Source organism: Apodemus sylvaticus, chromosome 10 (assembly GCF_947179515.1).
Source record: "Apodemus sylvaticus chromosome 10, mApoSyl1.1, whole genome shotgun sequence".
NCBI lineage: Eukaryota > Metazoa > Chordata > Mammalia > Rodentia > Muridae > Apodemus > Apodemus sylvaticus.
This window is the reverse complement of record NC_067481.1, coordinates 64,229,822-64,246,740: the sequence shown is the minus strand read 5'-3', so window position 1 is coordinate 64,246,740 and position 16,919 is coordinate 64,229,822. Positions and strand designations below refer to the sequence as shown.

At 50.7% G+C, this 16,919-nt stretch overlaps 1 protein-coding gene across 4 annotated transcripts in view; it reads left to right on the top strand.

Annotated features, from left to right (window-relative positions):
• The first annotated feature begins 8,800 nt into the window (after positions 1–8,800).
• Rai1 (retinoic acid induced 1) overlaps positions 8,801–16,919 on the top strand; it is a 96,404-nt gene continuing 88,285 nt past the window's right edge. For all 4 annotated transcript variants that reach the window (XM_052194415.1, XM_052194412.1, XM_052194414.1 and 1 more), the window contains exon 1: positions 8,801–9,256. The gene's annotated coding sequence lies outside the window, so the exon portion shown is untranslated. The remainder of the gene's footprint in view (positions 9,257–16,919) is intronic.

Below are 16,919 nucleotides of genomic sequence, written 5' to 3'. Positions count from 1 at the left end.
TAAACCACATCCAGGAACACTCCGAATGGAGAAGAGGCATTTGAAAGATTGCGGGATCTTCTGTGGGGATGGAGCCAGGAAAGGGTGTGTATGGAGCCAGACCCGACCTGAAGCCCCAGGGTGGGGCACTCCCAGGAGAAATGCCCTGTACAGGAAGGATGAGGACCATGGCAGAGCCAGTTCTACAGGCTGCAGTCAGACAGCCAAGAGTGACATCGAATCCTCTCCCAAAGTATTTCAGAGCATCCTGGACACGGTGACAACTTCTTGTAGTAAGGGAGAGGAGGGGATACTCCACCCCCCATGTGAATGGCCATAAGAACAGAGGGTGCCAAAGTTGAGCACTTGGGGTGAGATACGACTTGATGGTAGAGGCTTGCAGGGCATTTACAAGGCCCTGACTGATTCCCAGAACTGGAAATACATACATACATACATACATACATACATACATACATACATACACATATGCCTACATAACAAAATAGGATTAGAGTGCTTGCTATCATAGCTGTGCTCCAGGGATGTTGGAGCACAAACGGGCTCACTCAGGCCCAGTGTTTTCTCTAGAACTAACCAGGGTAGCAAACAGAGAGTGGAGGTGGCCCCTGGTCACCTGAATGCAGGAAAAGAAGGCGAGAAAGTCTGTTAAACCTGCAAATGAGCCGGGCGGTGGTGGCGCACACCTGTAATCCCAGCACTCTGGGAGGCAGAGGCAGACAGATTTCTGAGTTCAAGGCCAGCCTGGTCTACAGAGTGAGTTCCAGGACAGCCAGGACTATACAGAGAAACCCTGTCTTGAAAAAACCAAATCCAAAACAAAACAAAACAAAACAAAACAAACAAAAAACCAACCTGCAAATGAAAACTTGTCTGTGATAGTTTTTGCTAAACCTTACTATCATTCACAAAGGAAAGAAAATGGATGCTTTGTTTTCTTACTTTGCTGGCCTGGACTTCACTGGGTAGACCAGAGTGATCCTCAGCTTACTCTCCCTAGTACGGAGTTACAGGTAGAAACTGCACCCTGATAAACCCTCTGCTTAGTTGGTCGGACCTTAGAGAATGGAGAAGAACCTCGATGAGGCAGACGATGAGGAGCCGGCAGACTGTGAGGATTTATTTCTGAAGCTGACAGAGGCAGATGCAAGATGATCATAGGATTCTTTTCTGTGCCTTCTTGACTAGATTAAACATTTTATAATCACAGATCGGGGTGTACCCGACATTCCCCGGTTCTGACAATGAAACTGGCCTAACATTCACGTTCGAGTCATTTCTAATCCATTCCAGGATCTCTGATCTCTGCCTTCCAGCCAGCTTCAGTCCCTCTCACTGCCTCTGATTACAGGCTTCAGTCAATGGGGAGCTCATATTCTCTCCAGAGATAGCCTGTGGCTCTCTGTAAATAGCCCAGACCATGGGAAGGTTCTTCCTCACAGGGTTAAAACCTGCTGCAAGGCCTGCTGCCTTGTGACGATGCAATCTGTCCATGAGCTACAACAATACAAGGCCAGGGCAGTCTGTCACACTCTTAGGTCTTATTCACGTTTTTATGTTTGTGGTACTGGGTAGGAACCTAGGGCTCATATGTTATGTAACTTATTTACCTCAGAACTCTACCCAAAGCCATACCAAATAATGCTTATATAAATAAAACATCACCAGCTCCCTTCAATTCCTTTAATCCCCGTACTTGAGGGATAGAGATAGGAAGATCAGAAGCTCAAGGCCTGTTCAGACACATGGTGAGTTTGAGGCTAGCTTGGGCTACATGAGATTCTGTCTCAAAACAAAAACAAAAACAAAACAAAATAAAACAAACCAACTAGGGGATAGAGAGATAGCTCAGTGGATAAGAGAACTGGCTGTTCTTCCAGGGGACCTGGATTCAATTTCCATGTACCCACATGGTGACTCACAACTATCTGTAACTCTGGTTCCTGGGGATCCAATACCCTCTTCTGCATCCTCCATGGACAACCAGGCACACACGTGGTATACAAACACATATATAGGTAAAACACCCACACACATAATTTTTAAAAATTAATTCACTTACTTACTTAATTTTCAAGCTGGGTTCCTCTGTGTATTCTGGGAAGTCCTGTAACTTGCTCTGTAGTCCAGGCTGGCCTGAAATTCAGAGTTCTACTTGCCTCTGCCTCCTAAGTGCTACGATTAACGGGGTTCACCGCCACTGACTGGCTTAAAATTTTTTTTAATTATATTTTTTTAAAAAATTAAAACAATAGACTACAGAGAACCAATTCAAGCTGATGACATTAAAAGGTGGGAAGATAACTTAGTTGGTAAAGTCCTTGCCATACAAGAACCGGAATTTAGATCCCCAGTACTCAAATAAAAGCTGGTATGGCAGGGCGCTCTTGTAAGTCTAGTACTGGACCCCAGAGACAAGCAGACCCTGACGCTGGAGGGCCAGCCAGTCTAGCCCATCAGGGTGCTCACTCTCTTTAAAAAAGATAAAAGTGAAGTGGAAGGGCTGGAGAGGTGGCATCGTGGCCAAGAGCACAGTGCTCTTCTCGAGGTCCTACCCTGGTTCCCACACATTTTAGGCCGTTCAAAACCTCATACAATTCCAGCTCCTCCGTCCTCCAGAAGCACCTACACTCATGTGCACATACCTACACACACATTCACACACACACACACACACACAAACACACACACACACACACACACACTCTCTCACACACACACACACACTCACACACACACAATTAATTTAAAATAAAAAAATTTTTTAAATAAAATGAAGATTGCTAGATACTTGACATCAACCCCTACTCTCCATATACACATGTGCACTCCCACAGATGTCACATACATGACACACACAAACACACATATGTAAATGGTTGACTTGCCTATCTGAAAGTCCAGAGTTTTCTACTCTAAACCTCTCTCCAGAGTTTCTATTCAAGTCTGTCAGTTTGTCTCTGTCTCCCTTTCTCTCTCTTCAGAATCTTGGACTATTGCTGTAGCTCAGCTAGTAGAGAGCTTGCCTAACATGCCAAGACCCTGGATTAAATCCCCAGTACTGCCTAAAACCAGGCATGGTGGCACACACCTGCAATCCCAGTATTCAAGAGATAAAGATAGGAGGATTCAACCAAATGGCACATTGGAGGCTCTACTGGGCAGAACAGAAAGACTGAGTCTCAAGACACAGAAATACAGACATAAATACAGGCTGGAGGGATGTCTCAGTAGTTAAGAGTACTCAGCTGCTCTTCCAGAGGGCCCAGATTCAAATTTTAAAACATGTGGCAGCTCACAACCACCTGTAACTTCAACAGTGGGTGGGGGGTGCATGGATGGATGCATGGGTGGGTGGATGGATGGATGAGTGGATGAGTAGATAGATGGATGGGTGAGTGGATGATAGATGGATGGATGGATGAGTGGGTAGACAGATAAATAGGCAGGTGGAGATGAGATGAATGAGTAAACAGATGAAGTCAGTGGGTAGATGGATCAATGGATGGACTGGTAGATGACTGAATAGATGTGAAGACAGATGGATGGGTGGGTGGATGGATTAGTCAGTGGATGGATGGATGGATGAGTGGATGGATGGATGGGTGGAAGATCTTAGTGATGCGTATCTGGCTCTGATAGCCCCAGCCTTGATCCTGTGAGCAGCATCCCCGGAACTGGACCCACATCCCTTTCCCTGTGGTGCTCACACTGCCTACAGCTAAGCTGTTCTTTCAAATCTTCATCCACTTTTGCTGCTGGAAATCAGAGGCCTTGCAGGAAGCTAAAGGGGCTGTCCTTGCTCAGCCCCCTCACTACCCTTCCCTAGAAACGGGTACTCCTTTTTTTAACTGCTCATGGACTCTGACAAAACGAAACTTTGGGGAGGAAGGGACTTGTTCAACTTACAGTTCCAGATTACAGTCTGGTACTGTGGGGAAGTCAAGGCCAAATCTCAAAGCAGATGCCATATCACAACCACAGGCGAGAGCAGGGAGGAATCAAGCGTGTGTGTGTGTGTGTGTGTGTGTGTGCGCGTGTGCGCGCGCACACGCACACACATACACACTTGGTTACTGCTGCTCTGCAGCTTTCTCCTCTCTTATACAGCACAGGACCTCAACAGGAACGGAGTGCCCATACAGAATACTTGTACCAGCTGGACTTTGTGGGGAGTGAGCGGGGAGGGTTGGTGGTACAGAGCTCAACAGTATTGAAATTGTTTTAGCTTGAGAAGCCAGAGGTCTCTGGAGCCCTGGGGAGGTGCTGGAGCCAAGCTGTGGCCAGGTGGCAGGGTGGGGCAAGGATTCTCCTCTGAAAGCTTCCTGACAGCTGTGTACACAGACAGTGGGTTTCCTGCCCCCTCCTCCTGGCCTATCTTCTTTGTAAAACAGAGATAATGAGAATGAGGCTCACTGCACATAGTAGGCACCAAATAAATTCCAGCTCCATGACTACTGATGGCAGCCCTGATACATACTACCTGCCGCTGGGGCTTTCAAGAGCAGCCTGGGCTCTTTATGTAGGAGCTTGTGTCCCAGAAGAACACAGGGGGACAGTGTGCGAAACCCAGAATCATCACTCTAGATCTACATGTGACCCTAGGCAAGCTCTTTCTCCTCCTCAGTCCCAAAGACGTGCTTGGCGTGGGTAGCCTTGGCCATCAAGTATAAGCACTCATGACAATGTTTTAGGTGGACCAGTGATAAACCTAGTCCCTTTTTTTGTTTTGTTTTGTTTTGTTTTTTGGTTTGTTTGTTGTTGTTTTGTTTTTGAGACAGGATCTCTCTGTAGCCCCAACTGTCCTGTAACTCACTATTTAGATCTGGTTGGCCTCAAGCACAGAAATCTTTAAGTCTCTACCTCCCAAGTGCGGGAATTAAAGGCCAGTCAGAGATAAGCCTGGTTCTTAACCAAACAGATCTCCTTTTCCTTTTGTTTCAGCTAACAGCCCCTCTACCTTGCTAGACAGGAAACATTACCTCCTTTTGTTTGATAGAAAACAGAGGAAGTTCAAGGCCACACCGGTAACCAGGCTTAGGATAGCTTGGGGGAAGGTCTCTCAGATTCAAACTCCTAGGTGGGTGAAGAGGTCAGCTAGTTGATTTAAATGTCTGTGTAGAACAATGGGTAGTAGTAAGCTCCTCTGAAAGTAAAGTTACCTGAAGGGATTTCAGTTCCCAAATGTTCACACTGCTCTGTTCTTGCTTTTTAAACAAAAACACCCCAGGGGATTAAGAATGTGGCCCAGAGTTAGTACACTTGACTGGCATCCAAGGAGCTTCTGGGTTCCACGTCCAGCATCCTCATGTGCACAGGACATGAATGCACAGGCAGGCGCAGATACACACATACTCACACCACTGGGGGTGGGGGAGGCAGGGGTGGGAAGGGGGAGAGGAGGGAGGGAGGGAGGATATATAAGAGAAGAAATACAAGCAAGCAAGATCACTCACCTTCAATCCCAGCACTCAGGAGGCAGACTCAGGCAGAATCTGTAAGTTCGAGGCCAGGCTAGTCTGTATTGTGAGTTCCAGGCTAGCCAAGGCTAACACAGAGAAACCCTGTCAAAAAAAAAAAAAAAAGAAAGAAAGAAAAAAGAAAGAAAGAAAAGAAAAGAAAGAAAGAAGAAAAGAAAGAAAGGAAGGAAGAAAGGAAGGAAGGAAGACCAGATAACAACAACAACAACAACAAAGAAGTCTGAAGTCTGAAGTTTGAAGCCCAAGTTTGAAGTCTGTCTGGGCTGTCATAAGCATTAGGGAAGCTGCCCTACATACTGAGACTCTGTCTCAGAGCTGGAGACATAGTTCAGGGGGAGAGCACTTTTCTAACATACACCAAAGCCATAGGTTCGATTTCTCAGCACTACACAATAAGGATAAGATGAAAATTCAACAACAACAACAAAACCCCCATAAAAACAAACAGCGCCTCCCTCCAGCCCCCCAGATGCGCCGGCCTTTGCTCTGAGGTTGAGACTCCTGCCCCAAGGCTGTGTACCTGGGCTTCTGGGCGGCAGTCTGCCCACCTCCTAGCCCGCCTGCATGCTAAGGGTGCTCACTAGGTTCTCAGCAGACAAGTTCCCTGGTGCCGGGGCTGCTGACGGTGACCCTCAGCTCCTGGCTCTCACCTTGAAGCATGCACATTCTTGGTCAGCATTAATGTCAGTCAGGTTCTGATAGGCTGCTTAGAAACCTCTATGGCTAAGGGGGAGGAGGCTCCCACAGATCGAGTGATCTGTGGGGTGACAAGATGGCTCAGTGGTTAAGAGCACTAGCTGCTCTTTCAGAGGTCCTGGGCTCAGTTCCCAGCACTCGCGAAACAGCTCACAGTTGTCTATAACTCCAGTCCCAAGGATTCCAATCTCTTCTTCTGGACTCCACGAACACTACATGCCTCATGTGCACAGTAATAAATGCGTGAAAAATCCATGATACACATAAAACAAAATTAAAGGTTAAAAAGAGAGAAGAGAAAGGGTTAGATGGTTCAGAAATTAAAAAAAAAAAAAAAAAGATGGCTGTTCTTCAGGAGCACCCAAGTTCAATTCCCAGAACCCATATGACATCTCACAACCATCTGTAACTCTAGTTCTAGGGAATCCAACACCCTCTCACATACATGCAGGTGAAACACCAACACATATGAAATAAAAATGAATTAATTGCAAGAGAACAATTCTAGGTGTGCCTGTGCACCTTGGCACCTTACACAGATGATTTCAAGACTATTCTACCCACACCATAAACATACAGGAACTGAGATAGAGTCCCACTGGCCCAGGCTGGTATTGAATTCCTGGGCTCTGGCAATGGTCCAGCCTCTGGTTCTCAAGTAGCTGGATGCCAGACTCACTACCGCTGGTGTGAGTCTGTTCCCTCTTCTGTGAAGTGGCTTGTGGTGAGGCAGCAGTAAGAGAAGCAGTAAGAGAAACCAGCCCTCAGAGGTATCCAAGTCCCAATCCCTGAAGCCTAGGGATCTTCAAATACAGCAAAGGGGGGCATGGGTGTCATAGATGTGTTTGAACAAAAAGTCTTGTTGAGATGAAGAGTTCATTCTAGAGTATCCAGGGCCCGAGTACAGTCCTGTGTTCTCAGGAGAGGAGAGAAGACCAAGGGAGGAAGTAGGAGCCAGACGGCGGAAGCTTTCCTGTTGTTGATTTTTTTTTTCTTGCCTTTTCCAGCTTCTGTTGAGATGAAGAGTTCATTCTAGAGTATCCAGGGCCCGAGTACAGTCCTGTGTTCTCAGGAGAGGAGAGAAGACCAAGGGAGGAAGTAGGAGCCAGACGGCGGAAGCTTTCCTGTTGTTGATTTTTTTTTCTTGCCTTTTCCAGCTTCTTGTAGTTACCAAGGGGCCCAGCAACCAGAAAAAGAAGGGGGTGGGGGTGGGGGACAGGAGGAAGAGACAGAGACAGAGAGACAGAGAGAGACAGAGACAGAGAGAGAGGGAGAGACAGAGAGAGAGACAGAGAGACACAGAGAGAGACAGAGACAGAGAGTATGTCTGGAAAGACCATTCACTGTGCTTGGCTTGTGGGAATAAAGAAGCCATGCTCAGAAGCCAGGTCTGGAGTCACCGTTGAAAGCAGGCCCCAGAAACAACACAGTGCCCACGTGCCCTGCTCTCTGCCTAGCCTTTGTGTTTCCCGCCAGTTGGCAGGGAGGACCTAGGGTGTGTCTCGGCTTTGTCGTTATAGGTGGAGAACCTTCGTCGATGTGGTGGGCTAAGAGAGAAGCAGTCAGGATGTACAGGATGAGGTGGAAGGGGTGAAGTACCTGGTATGGGACGAAGGTGGGGGACTTAGCACACCGCTCACACTCCAGATGAAGAAACAGGACTGAAAGGGTGGCTTGCTTGTGTCAAGTCACCTGGGGACTTGGGTGATCTGACCTTCACCTAGCAAAGGGTGAATGGCTCAGGCTTCGATGAGGCAGGTAACCCATGCTGCCTTGAGCAGAAGCCTTGGGGTAGCCATGGGTCACAGGTCTGTCTGTAGCTGAACTGGTTCATTTACTAATCCACTCAAAATTCTTTCACTTAAAATCTGTTGGTGGCTTATTTCCCACAGCACTAAGAAGGCAGCCACATTTCCTTCAGGCTCTTTGTAGTCCTACAGGCCCTGGCCTTAGTTTAGAATTCAGCATATACGCTTCTTATCCCATTGGGTACGGCCTCCGAATGACTGTTCATATTCATCAAGGCCACCCCTGCCTCAGGGCCTTGCCCTTGTCTTCTCCTCTCCAGGAAGGCTCTTCCACGTGCAGCTGGTGCAGGCGCCTCCCTGCTCTTCAGTTATTTGTTCAGACAGGCCTTCTCTCACTCGCAGCTAAATCCATCCCTGCACCTGCTGATTTTCTTCCTAGCACTTATTTCTCTCTAAAATTATCTTGGTTATGGACCTGATCGTTGTTGGCTGTCTGAGTCTCCCCTACACAATGCCAGCTCCTTGACAAGCAGGAACCGCATTGCTTCGGTACCCCGCGAGGTGCTGCTACATGTGCGGTGACTACACACTGTACATCTAACTTGAGGAAATTTGAAACTGATTCTCGAACCAAAGAAATGGTCACAGGTGAGGGCCATATGGTGGTGGAGTGAACGGGAGATGGGGAGAGGCCTGCCCCATGTCTAAGTCCAAAATCCTCAGCGACTGATCACCAGACCAAGTCCTGTGGCTGTCCCCAGGCCTTTCTCGCTGGGCTGCACCTTCAGGTCCTCTGCCAAGCCCCTGCCCCCAGACGGACATGGGGCGTGCAGTGGGGCGCGCAGGCGCCAGGGGGCGCTGTCGGGGCGCGAACGGCCCACCTGGCACCCGAGGCCACGAGCGAGAGCAGCCTGGCCGCCCGGGAACTTTTTTCCTCGCGCTCTCGCTCTCCTGCTCCCCCCGCACGTCGCCCGCCCGCCGCTCTTCCTGTGTGGAGGGGATCGCATTTCTCTTAGGCTCCCGCGGGCATCAGGCAGGTCCGTCCGGGTGCGCGGTCAGGGCCCGCTACGCGCGCCGCGGGCTCCCGGCGCCCCGGTGCCGCCCCCGCTCGCGCCTGGGCTCGGACAGGCCGCTTGCAGAGCCAGGCGGTGGTGGCGGCGGCGGCGGCCAGGGTAGCTGGCTGCCTTGTCGAGGTGCGAGGAGGGGGCGCCGCGGCCCATCCTCCTTCCCGCTTGGGCGGCCGTCGTGCCGGACACCCATGGGCGCGCGGGCCTCCGGGCCGCGAAGTCGCAGCGCCGGACGCCGGGCCCCGGAGTGACCGCGGGCGCCGAGGTGAGCGGGGCGCCCGGCGCGGCGACAAGGACCTGGGCGGGGGCGGCGCGAGGCGTGGGGACCCAGCGGGCAGGGGTCCGGGCGGGGGCCGAGCGCGAGTGGGGCGCGGACGCGGGGTCGCGCGGCCTGGCTTTGTGTGGCGCCGGCGTGAGGCCGCTGGTGGCCGTGTAGGAGCTGCATGAGGGTATTCTGGAGAGTCGGTGGCCGGCCGGGCGCGGGTGCTGGGACCTGAGGCCCAGTGTCATCGAGTGTGGGGCGGGGATGTGGGGCGGTGCAGCGCGGGCCCGAGGGAGCTTTGTGAGTGCGTTCTGGGTGGGGACGGGGAGCCGGAGGTTAGGTGTGTCGCCTGCTCCCGGGTGTCCGGGCTGCGAGGGCCGCTCGTGGTGACACAGGACGCGGCACTCGCCGCGTGTCCCCGCCTGGGCCTGTGCGCAGGCCCCGCATTGAACAGGAAGCGGTCCCCGCGATCCAGGAGTCCCGTCGCGACCAGGCCCGGGGCGCACGGGCCTTTCGGGGTGACGCCACCGGCTGGAGCCCGGGACACGCTAGCCTGGTGCCCTCCCGAAAGCGGCTCGGCGGCCTGGCCTGCGGGCCCTTTCGAGGCCGAGTCCCACGCCTTTGGAGGCAAGAAGACCTGTGAGGGGGGGGGGATACTCGGCCGAGCGCGGCAGGGGCGAGGGTTTGGCAGGGCTGGGAGGTGACATTTGGAGCTTTGGTCACAACTGGAGGCCTTCAAGGAGGAGCAGAGGGGAAGCGAAACACAAGGCAGGCTCCAGGTCGCGGCGGCCCCAGTTTCCTGGGGCGCCCGTTTTCCCAGCGACCAGCTAGCTTCTCCTGGGGCTCCGGGTCGCTCATTCACACAGCAGGGCGGGAGTGCGGCCAGGAGCTGTGCCTTCGTCCCGGGAAGCCGGGACCTGAGGGCTCTGAATGGATTAAACCCAAGCGTAATAGGCTCCTGGGGACTGGGGACGTGAGGCTGCGTGCCTGCACGGCGAGCCCAGGCCGGCGCTTCGCAGCCCACCGCACGCACTCCCGCAGCGCTTGTGTCGCGGCTCTAGCGGGCCCCGCGCCCCCTCCCACCCCCTTTTCCAACGGCAGTGCTGTGTTGAGAATTCAAGGGCATTACATCTGGTTGCAATCTAGTTTCATGCGGCTGCTGGGCTGTTAAGACCTCGAGCTGACGTCAGAGCAGGGGAATTACTTCTTTTTATTTTATCTTTTTTTAGTTGTCTGCTGCCCTGGGAGGGGAGGCGGGTGGAGAGTGGGGCCAGGCAAGCTGTGATGTGGAGGCGCCAGCGCGATGGGAGCCCAGATCTGGGAGCTCTGCTTCCTATCCTAGCCGCCTCCTCCCCCATTCCCCACACTTCTCTCAGCTCCAGCCAGGCCCGGGTTGGGGGCAGTGGAGTGGAGGCCCTTCCTGGCTGACTACACAGCTGTTTCCAGAGGTTTCTCTGGGACGTGGCCCTTGGGATCTGGAAGCTGGAGAGTAGTCTAGTTTCCCACCCCTCCTCCCAACACCCCAGAGGGTATGTGGGGCCCAAGAACAAGGCATCGACACAGTCATTCTAGTCCCAAGGCAGCCTCCCCACAGAAGCCTGGCCAGGCTCTCATCACAGTAATTCCTTGGAGAGGAGACTGTATGGGGCGATTGATGCTTCAGAGGCCATCTTGGGAGGGGGCAAAATGTGACCTTCCTAGACAATCAGGCATCCCTCTGACTTCTGCAGAGGGGCCTTCTGCTTCAGAAGTGTCTTTATTCCCACTGATCCATGAGGCCTCTGGGAATGGGGGTGGGGTGAGGGTGGGGGTGGTATTTCTTTTAGGCCCCAAATCTAGACCATTGGTTTAAAAAGCCTTACCCAAGATGAAATCCTGCCCCCCCCACACCCCTCATGCCATGTGCAGAGTAGTTTTTAGGTCACAGTATTGTTCCTATCTACAATATATAGCAAAAACAAAAGTTTAGTGAATAAATCTACTACTGTGTGTCCTTTATCTCTTCTCATTCATTTGGTTAGAAAAATGACTAGTTGTAGCTTTCTGAATCTGTCTTCACAACCACCGATAGGTCACACCAAATTTGAAACGGCATCCATTTCCTTGGGAATAGATCTGCTATCTATTCCTTCAACAAATAGTAATTGAGACCCTACAATTGCTCTTTTTTCTTCACTCAAGTAATACATAGAGAGGGTCTCACTGAGAACATGCAAATAGCCTGAAAGCATGTAGACTAAACAGACCCTCAGCACACACAGGTGGCTGTTGTAAAGTCATTGTATCCTTCCGTCCGGACTCATTAATGTATGCAAGAGGCTATGTACAAATACATAGTTTTATTTCCCCCCAAGTGAACACATAGCCCGCATAGCCAGATCTCTCACTCTACAGCCCGGGGTGGGGGGAGGGGTGAGCTGCTTCAGGGAGGACTCCGAATGACTCCTGGCTCCACCATCTGCTGAGGGAGCTGTTTACCACTCTGGGCCTCAGTGTCTCCGTCTGTACAATGAGAATCCCTGTGCTGACTCCAGCTGCAGGTATCCATAGATGGTTAGGTCGGTGATTCTGAGGAAGGCCAGCTGCCGCGTCTTTCCGCGTCTTTTCTTCATGGCTGTCTTCTGTGTCGACGGCGGCACATACTTGTCCTTCTCTGCTTCAGCCAGCTGCCTGGGCTGTGGTATGTGTGTGTTTGTGGTTCCCGGGGAGGGGAGTCATGGCATTGGCAGTGATGATGCCCTCAGACCAGGGTTCTCTTTGGGACAGGCCCTGGATGCCAGGCCCCAGCAAATGCAGACTGTGCAAAGACCTAGTGTTTTCAAAGCCATGTCAGGGTCTAAGCAGGAAACATTTCCCGGGTTACTGCCCAGTGACAGGTGTGTGAGACCCAGGTAACAGCCAAGATCTTTATGGAAGAGTGGGGTAGATTAGAGAAGGATGGAGAATGTTCCTGCTGCTTTGGGGAGCTTGTGTGTTTTGGCCACTTAGGAGAAATGGTGAAGGAGCCATTGTGCCAGGGCTCCCTTGGTGGTCTCCTTGCCATCTTTCTGAACTCCAGCAGCTACCTTGACGCCTCCTTTTGATTTCTGAACAGAGGCTAGCCTGGGCTCCTTCGCATGCCCCCAGGGTCCTCTCTGTCCTCTGCTCTGCTCCTGCACACTACCCTCCTTTCAGTTCAACTATTTCCATGCCAGCCCCTTGAGTTTGCCTGGGCTGCCCTTTCCACCTGGGTGCCCTTCATCTGCCTCCCAAGACCCAAACAGACATCCTGTCTCCTCCTCCTGACCTCCAAGAGAATGAGTCATCTCTCTTTGTCTATGTCAGTGGCCTAGCGTGGATTGCTGAATGATAGGCCCTTCTGCTTTGCACATGAGGCTGGAGCAGCTGAGCCCGGGTGACTCTTTACAGGGCCCACAGCCAGGGGTGGGAACTAGAACTCAGATGCTTAGGAATGCTTCCTGGTAGGGGCCCCAGGTGAAGTGCAGAGGATAGGAACTCACAGTCACTCAGAGGTCCCTTTGATCCTTGGCTGGTGCCTGTTCTTTGTGAAGAAAGTGTGTGTGTGTGTGTGTGTGTGTATGTGTGTGTGCGCACACACACACACACACACACACACACTGGAAGAAACCTAGGGGACTGGAAGAAACTGGCTCATCCTGTTTCTCCAAGAATGAGGGTGAGCTGTGCCCCTTTCCGGTGGGTCACTGAAGACCTAAGATTGGAATGTGACAGCAGGGAGGGGAGGCCACAGGAGGCACAGGCTGAGGCTTGGCTGCCAAAAGACAAGAGTTTGTTCTGCTGGTTCTGGAGCCCTTGAAACAGAAGGGCAGGTGTGGGAGAGACAGAGATACTCTGAGAAGCATGTGCAGGGCTGAGGTGTGGTGGGGGTGGGGGGGGACCTTGGGAGTTGAGAGTAGGAGAGGGGGACTTACAGGACTGTAAGAGAAATTGAGGTGTTCTTGCTACAGATGAATAGGCTCATGTTCAGGAGAGAAGGCAGTCACATGCACGAGGGCTATGGCCACACCAGACATTTCTTCTTTAGTTCATTGTTTCTTTGAGCATCATTTCTGTGCTCACGTTGAACAACCCAGTGCTAAGTCTTCAAGGCTCTTGAAGTGTTGCCACTAGGTAGACACTCAACAAATGTCCCATTTTTACACAGTTGCCTGCCTAGGGCAATAGGGTACAGTGAAGAGGAGAAAAGGCTGCTGCGGGGCCCTGGATAGGGAAGTGGTATGTCATTGGTGGGAGCTGTGAATGAGATCTGGAACCAGCCAAGGAATCTTCCCCTTCCTCTCTGGACTCAGTACCATCAGTGTCAGCAAAAGGTAGACTGTGCTTAGTCTGTAGGCCTGAGTTGCTCACTGTGTGTGTGTGTGTGTGTGTGTGTGTGGTGGGGCTGCTGCCGCTGTTGGAGAAGGCTAATGGGACCAGGCAGCAGGTTTGTTTAACACCTACCCAGACCTGTAGGAGCTTGCAGAAGGGTGTGCAGGGAGACTGCTCACTGCACAGATCATTGGGACAGATCAGCAAGTACCAGATAGATAAAGAATCAGAGAAAATGTCTGCATTCCAGCCACTGCTGGAATTAGGGGGGCCTCTTTCCTTTCCTTCAGCACCATTTTCTTCTGTCAAGAATGGGAATATGAATTGCTACCAGCATTAAGAGTGACAACGGCCTTGATGTGTTTTGTGATCTAAAAAGCAAAGAGAGTCCTATAGCTTCAGGACATAAAAATTTTCAGTGAGGCCAACCTGAGTTCAAATCCTAGCATCAGCTACTGTTGGGAGGGCTCTATTTTCCTCCATTTTACAATGAGCAAAGTCAGAGGGTCCTGCTGGCACACAGCCCGCACCACACCACTTGGCTGTTATTGTTGGGTTGATATTTGTTTTTACGATGCTCGTTGGAGTCTAGAGCCTAGCTTGCTAGGTAAGTGCATATTAACCCTGTGCTGTATCCCAGTGCTGGACTGTTATTCTTACTGCTAATGAGCTTTGCAACATGGACAAGGTATCAATGACTGTTTCCCTGGACAAAGTCACCTCTAACTCTCACTTGCAAAACAGGGAGTCTGATGCCTATTTCTCTTCTGGCAAGGTGGAGGTCAATGGGGGAAGGACATGAAAATGACTGGCTTCTGGCCATAGTTGCTGTTTGCAAAGGGACTGCCCCAGTGATGAGAGTGGACCCTAAGAAAGTGCCCAGCAACTTGTGACTTAAGTGGCAGTGTGACCAGTTTCATTTGTACATTCACTTGTGCTGAGTGATACAGGCTGCAAGGCCATCCCCAAGTCATAGTTCGTTCATTCGTTTTCTTCCTTCCTTCCTTCCTTCCTTCCTTCCTTCCTTCGTTCCTTCCTTCCTCCCTCTTCTCTCTCTCTCTCTCTCTCTCTCTCTCTCTCTCTCTCTCTCTCTCCCCCCTCTTCCTCCTCCTCCTTTGTTTTGTTTTGTTTTTTTTTTTTTTCTTCAAGAAAGGGTTTCTCTGTATAGCCCTGGCTGTCCTGGAACTCACTTTGTAGACCAGGCTGGCCTCGAACTCAGAAATCTGCCTGCCGCTGCCTCCCAAGTGCTGGGATTACAGGCGTGCGCCACCACCACCCGGCTCTTTCTTTCTTATGTGTGTTTTGTCTGGCTCTTTCTTTCTTATGTGTGTTTTGCCTGCATGTATGTCTGTGCACCAAGTGTGTGCCTGGTGTCTGTGGAGGCCAGAAGAGGGTGTTAGAGCCCCTGAAATTGGAGTTTCAGTGGATTTTTTTTTAAAAAAAGTGTTTATTATTTCTCTGTGTGTGTCTGTGGTATGCCATGTGTTACCCTGGAGCTGGAGTTACAGGTGATTACGAGCCACCCTCGTGGGTGCTGGGCTCTGTACTTCCGTCCTCTGGAAGCAGCATGTGTTCCTTTAACTGCTGAGCTGTCTCTCCAGTCTCTCCTAGGTGTAGTTCTAAGCACCCTGGCTGCCTAGGTGCTGACCTAAGTTTTGTTGCTTGGGCAGGTTACTTATCTCCTTTGCTCACTTTGCTTGTTTATGAGGCAAAAGGCAAGGCACCCTTCCTTTTAGACATTCCTAATGGCACCATGAAGAGATCTGAGTTCACACAGATGAAGCACTGTAGTGTCTGATGTGGACAAATTGTTCTTTTAGCTAGGCCGTGGTGATGCATGCCTTTAATCCTAGCACTTTAATCCTAGGAGGCAGAGGCAGGTGGATCTCTGTGTTTGAGGTCAGCCAGGGCTCCAGAAGGAGTTCCAGAACAGCCAAGGCTACATAGAGAAGCCCTGTCTCAAACAAACAAACAAACAAACAACAAAACCCAAAAAACAAAAATCAAACAAAAAACCTAAACACCAAAAAACAAAACAAAATCAGTCAAAAAACCCCAAAACAAGGGGCTCTCTTCAGAAATGTCTCTTCTTACTTGCTGTTGCCTGGGGGAGGTCAATCTAGCTAGTCATACTCCTCCTAGAAGTATGACCTACTGGAAAGGGGTAGTGGTTACTGGCCTTGTTAGAACAGCCAGCTCTTGACGCAGTACTCACTGCTACCCTATCCCAGACAGGCTACCAGGGTAATGTAGGGCTGGCTGTAGAGAGCCCCTGTGAGGCTGAGAAGATGAAACCCTACCCAGCATCAAGTGAACTTCAAACTTGAAAGAATTTTGACATCTAATGTTAAAGTCAGAAGTGTTTTCTAGTTGAGTCATCACCAATTACCAGAGGTCACCAGACTCTATGTGATTTTACAGAGGTTCTTCAACCTCCTAGAACTCCTGCATCCTCAATTAAATGGCCAAAGCACCTATGATATATTTTTTAAAACACCTGTGATCCAGATCTGGGTTGGGAAAATTACTTCATGTGCTAATTGCTCTGTCACCTAATGTCACTGGCTGAGAGCTGCTCCAATGGTCCTGCCTTCTGGGAACTTCCAGTCTAGAAGGGGAAGTGATCCATGCTCACGATTTGGATAAGATAACTTATCTATAACCACTTGTTCTAAGGGAGAGCTGAAGTATGCATTCCCTTATTTCAGGGACACCAGGATTGGCTATGGAGAAGAGGCTATCAATTTTAGGTAATTTTGTCACTTGGGGGATATTTGAGTCATGTCTGGAGGAATTCTTGGTTGCCTCAGCAGAGTACTGCAGTCCACAGTCGCTATAACAACAAACCAGCTGGCCAAGACATCTATAGCACTGGGGGCTCAGCAAGCCTTGCTGCAGAGTGGTAGTGGCCACTCAGATATAGCCCTGCCATTTTGAAGTGTCCAGTCGGGTGGGCATACTGGCACTGCAGAAAGGACTGTAATAATCACAATTGCAGGATGAGTTGTGACTTGCTGAGCTCAAAGGAAAGTGCAGAACCAGCAATGGCCTTCTGCAATCCTTCTAGGACAACAGGGTGGCCCAATTTCTAAGCTTCAGAGGTGGAGGGGAAGGGTATCATTGCAAGGCTGGCTGCCAGAAAAAGGCTCCTAGGTCAGCCTTAGGGACCTGGGATAAACTTCCAGAGGTGAAGGGATGCTAATGAGAAACCTCTTTTGCTCTGTTTGGTTAGATGAACTGCAGCTCCTCTGTTGTACTGTGAAGACAGAAGACCAGGTTAAGTATGAGAGAATAGAGGCCATTGCTGTCCCAGGCTGCTCTGGGATCAAACCCTAGA